This window comes from Limulus polyphemus, unplaced genomic scaffold (genome assembly GCF_000517525.1).
Source record: "Limulus polyphemus unplaced genomic scaffold, Limulus_polyphemus-2.1.2 Scaffold2368, whole genome shotgun sequence".
Lineage (NCBI taxonomy): Eukaryota > Metazoa > Arthropoda > Merostomata > Xiphosura > Limulidae > Limulus > Limulus polyphemus.
Genome location: NW_013667978.1, coordinates 102,224 through 108,040, shown reverse-complemented (window position 1 = coordinate 108,040; position 5,817 = coordinate 102,224). Strand labels below are relative to the sequence as shown.

The 5,817-nt window shown below is 31.0% G+C and overlaps 1 protein-coding gene across 1 annotated transcript in view; it reads right to left on the bottom strand.

Annotated features, from left to right (window-relative positions):
- LOC106466747 (endoplasmic reticulum aminopeptidase 2-like) overlaps window positions 1–5,817 on the bottom strand; it is a 175,947-nt gene that overhangs the window by 71,117 nt on the left and 99,013 nt on the right.

The window sequence follows — 5,817 nt, the reverse complement described above, 5'->3', positions numbered from 1 at the left end:
GTGCCGAATAAACCGTGAGGTCAGCAGGGTGAACTTTGCACGTTGTCCGTAAACTATCTCACTCCTTTTGGTGGTCACTCTCGTTCAACCGAGCACGTGCGCATTTGAACGTTATCGTAGATATGATAGTAAAAAAGCCTTTCGGTACTTGAATATCATTTCTTTGAACTTTCAAACAAGTTTATTTCAACATATGTCCATGTATGTTGTTTCAGAATAGAGACAAAACTAATTGCCACTACTAACGAATGTATGTAACAGTTTATAGTACAGGTGGTTTCAATAAACACCGCCTGAGCCTGACCCCTTGTTAATTGATACATCCTGTTAGAAGAGATTACCAAACGATACAGACACCATAAATAACAAAGAAAATTACTTTACAGCACTTAAAAAATTAGTCCTGGTCACATTCCTCTCATTATAGGCAAGATTTATGTTGGAATGCGAAACTTAAGCTCTTCAATGTATTGAGACCCCAACTGTGAGAATGTCATAGCTTCCCTGTAGTATTGAGATGAATGTATTTAGCCTGTTTCACAACCAACATATGGGTTTTATTATTGTCACTTGTACACTGAGTTTGAACCATTTGCAAAATATCAGAATAAACTAAATATATATATCAGTTAGACTGTTTTAATTCTAATGCAATAACAACAGAAGAGTGGGTCTTAATACAAAGCAAAGATTGTAAGACGGAAAAATATAAAATTCTTATGTGGTACTGGTACTAGCAGTATTACGTAGAAATCACAGAAGTTTATCATTCTAAATACTGAATCATATTAGTATTATGAACTAAATATAAAATTATGCTAAATTATTGAACTTAAAACTACAAATTTAAATTCAAAAGAATATCAAAAATCACAAACTTTTTCAGTTCAAAGTCCAATTCTTGTAAAGACTTTGCACTCGCCACTTGATAACTCTTAACCCTAACAATGTGGATCAACTTCTTTTCTAAAAAATATATCTATTTTGAGTTAATTTTTCAATATAATGATTAATATAAACAGATATACCATGCAGCATGACCTAAGCTACTATATAAAAATACTAAAAGTCAAGTACATCTCATGCAGTTTTTTCCAGAAGCAACTTTTCTAACGCTTATAGAAAAGCCCTATTGGCCAGTACTAAATACAACCTCTACATAAAATGGCAGTTACTATAATAAGCACCACCCACATTCATATTGTAAAATCCAGAGAACAACGTTTCATCACGTGCTTTCCTTATCATCCTATGATTTGTCAAATGGGAGATATAGCAATTGGAATAATTGGTACTGAAATTGACACTTTCGACTAGGATTGGCTAAAAGTTTTACAACTGAGATTTAACACGCCCAGATGCAGTTTTATAAAGAAAACATGCTAGAAAAATTTTTGAAAAAAACATTTCTTATTATAGGGCGCTTATTTACAGTCTGAAACATATTTTAGGAATTTTTTCATTAAATTCCTCTTTAAACTTCATTAAAGAATACAATTTTGTACAAATAATTGAATGTTATGCTACTATTTACAAAAATAAAATCTGAAATCCAATAAAAGATAAGTTCTCTATCATTTTTTCAATTCACAAATGATTTTGCCCTCACAATAAGACAAAATGGCCCCGGAGAGTATCGGGTTAAAGAAGTGGATACAACTGAGGTGATTAACTGTGTAACAAACATTTGTATATATACGTTTGACTTGTTTTGAATATATTATTATAAAAACAAATGGATTGTGTGCTGTCTGTTTATTGCTGAAATTTATCACCAACAAGTCACAGACACCTACTGTAAAGAATCCTGCCCATCTACATATGTAAAAACTTAACAGCCTGAGAGAATTCAAAATGAGAATTCTTTCAAATTTTGTGCATTATAGACACATAAAAATTAGTTTCAAAATAAATATATTTTCTAAAACCATTGTTGCATCTTCAAAATCCTAGTATGTCTTTTACAATTATATTGCACCTATACACATGTATGTATTACATATCAACAGTACCTCAAAAATTATATTATTTGAACATGTGTGAACAATGTATTTTGCTGTACATGGTAAATATTGTATTACACATAATAAATATATTACTATTTGGGTTAATTTATACTCTTTTTGTTTTTCACAAATTTTACATGCAAATAAGCTTTCCTATATTCACTAATAAAATAGTTGCAAATTTTTTCGAAAACTTATAGCCATACAATTACAATAAAAAACTTACTGTAGAATCTTAGAGATAGAATAAAAAACAAAATCAAACTTGCATCTTGACTTTACATATTATCAATGAAAAATAATTTAATTGCATGATAATACACTTGCAAATTTGATCTCAAAATGTTTGATGAAAGTGAAAAGCACTTCAACATTTAAGTTCAGAAACAAAAAACATATTCCAACCCATCTGATTAGCTCATATCTTGGCTACTAGCAAGATCACATACCATACAATATCTTGTCACTAATTATGTTGCTTTTCAGAGGTTCAGGGTTTGTACACCTTTGGTGATTCAGATTTCCATAACTTTCCATAGCCCTCAAAATTGATTTTTCCAGACCAAACATAACATGAAATAAATCATATAACCCGCATTAGATGATTATTCTGTATATATTATGCAAAAGTATATACACGTATGACTAAGTGTGAAACACAATGATAAGACATAGATTAACCCATTCACTGCAATGAGAAATATACATCCCAGCCACAGTGAAAGGGTTAATAATTCTTTGACTTTTCCATCATCTTTGCAATTTCTTCATGTGAAATTTTTGATTCTAAAGACCTTTCTTTTGTCATTTACCTGATACTATTTGATTTTGCCAAATTAGTCAAACTGCCTCATTTTTTTGGCCTTGTCAGCAATATCAGCAGCAGCCTCAAGTTAAGGATGCTATATTTGTTTCTTATGTTTGGCATTTAGCCTTAAGTTTTGCAATATCTTCAAGGATAAGTTTCCTTTTCCATTTCATTTCATTCAGTTCATCAGTCTCCCTCAGTTGATCTAGGTTAGATTTCTGTTTACCACTTTGAGCAGCAGTTCCTTCAATAAAGGAACTTCCTGAATACCTCCAACTAACTGCACATAATCATAGATTAACTGCTGCCCAAAAATGGAAACATTGTTCATGTTTTGAAGCATTAATCCTTCATTTACAGAAAAGCCCCTTTCAACAGTTGCTTGGCTATGAGAAGGTATCAAAAGGAGTTTGACAACACACCATAAGGACTCGTAATCTGTAGCTTGGTTCATGTGTTTGAAGAAAAAGCAGTCAACCTTATCATTTTGATGTCAAAATCCTTGAAGGTGCAGGAATTTGGCTTTACAACTTGAGATAAAACAATACTGTCTGATTAGGTTATCACATTCTTCTGCTTTGAGAAATTTCAAATTGACAAAAGTGGACAGTACATGCTGAAAATAAGCCTTACTATCCATAACATCCGAGGCCATTTTTAGAGGAGAAAAATAGGCAACATTACGAGTAAATTAAGTATTTCAACAGACACTTCAATAGCAATTTCTCAATGTAAGCTCGTCTCTTGGAGTTGCTTTCTTTGTAGCATCAATACTTTAATATTTTTTATTGCACAAAAACTGATAGCGATATGCTTAGCTGATTTGATATTTTCCATATTGCTTAGGTCAATTTTCAATAGTTTAAATGTTTTGGATAGCACATGATGTTATACAACCTATCTCAAAAGGTATCTGATCATAGACTCAAGATCACAGCTAAAAAAAATGTAGTATAGGGTGGTCAGTCCGATATTTTGTCAGAAATGGAGAAAGTTCTTCAGATATCAAAATTTCATTGCATATATATGAGGCCCAGTAATTTTCTCAGTCATCCCATCTGGCTGAAATTTTTTGAAAAGGCAGTACATTGATTTAAATATTGCTTCTAAATCCCAATCAGAAGCATTGAAAGCAGTATGAAGAGCCCCATGGAATGTGTGGAGACCACAAAATCCATTGTTAATTAATCCTATCTCAACAGGTCTTCCTATGGTCAGAAGTCAAAGGGCATGTCATCATGTTTCTGGACTTATATTTGAAAATTTATTGAACTACTATTTTATGAATGTATGTCAATAAGTTTGGTATCAAATTGTAGATTACAATTCAAGTTTTAGTATTATACATTAGTTAATTTCTTAATTTAAAAGTAAATGTTAAAAAAATGCCTAATTATCCATTTTTGTGTGTCACGTGGTATGCTGAATGGTTCAAATTAGATGTTTGTGATGTTCAAATACAAAATCTATAGTTTCTTATGAATTAGAAACTCAAATTACTGATATTAACAAGCTAGAATATAAAATAAGAACCTCCTATCTTTTCTATTTTCTGAGATATTATTATATTTAGTGAATCAACCTCTTCTATTTTTGGAAATACTTGCTTCTGTACACCTACTTTACTCTATGACATATGTATGACCAATCGAAAGCTCAGAATGCCCTCCACATGGTTTTCTCAGCATCTGTGTAATGTTTATGCAGGAAAACCTTCCTTTTCAAAGTAGAATCGAAGCAGAAAGGTTGGTGATAATGAAGCTCTGAATATCACACTTTTTTTATAGACCCAAATACAACTTAGTTACTAAGCCTGATAAATTATTGTGGAATTTTGTGGTATTGATATAGTAATTTATGATTTTTTGTTATTTCAAAATGGATATATAAGAACTAAAAGAATTATTTTGTTTTAACTTCTCCATGTGCAAAATTTGACAAGGCTTAGCAAATTACAGAAAGTGGTAAGTGAGTACAAAGTTTGTAAATAGAAAGACCATTGTTTTCTATACTTCTTTATTTACTGTTCTATGTTTTAAGAAAAATAGATGAAATTTAAGAACATATTTGTACATGGTAAATAATATATATACATATGTAATGTATCATAACTGAAATGTGACTGTATTTTACAAAATACTGGTCCACTAAAACAAAGCCAAGACAGGTCACTTTGTAAAGGCCAGTTTTATACCATTAGATACAGTAACATGAGTGTACGTACCCTGCATCATTGCAGCTTGTGTAATGTTATTCAGACACAGCTGAAAGGTCAATAAAACAAAAATAATAAATATATATAGATGTATAATGTTATGAGACATAAGCTATTCAGACTAAACATTTGTAGTTTTGTGTTATAATGTGTAGTCACTGTAGAACAAAAAAGCATAATTTAGATCTATTTCCTAATTTTCTATGGTGGTTATGAGGTTAGTCAAATTGGCCAAACCCATACAGAGATACAAGAGTGAAAATAACATACAAAATATAAAGTGTTTTCTAAAAAGGAAATGTTTGATAATTAACTGGAAATTATAAAGATATTGCACATAAAATTTGACAATTTTCTGATGCATAAAACTATTTCTAACCTTACAATTATAATTACTTTGCATGTTGGATTATCAACATTCGAAAAGAATAAATGCACGAGCAAATCCTTTCTTAAAAAACCTTAAATTTAATAATAAAAAAAAAAGAATAACATTTTGTGTACAAAAGCCTTGTAATGTTCACTGATAATCTGCAAAATTTCTTGAAGAAATACGCATACTGTATTAAAAGTTGGTTATAAGGGTAGTCCTTGGGACTGAGCCCGTAGTGAGAGACTTAAAGATGGGTCTAAATATGTAGTTTTTAACTGTGATTCTAGTTTTTCACGGAACAACCAGTTAACATTTGGACCATACATCCCTATTTGCCAAAAAAGGACTAATATTAACCCTGTCACCCCTTGTATCCTTTACTGCGCATGACACAACGTTTTAGTGTCTTACATTC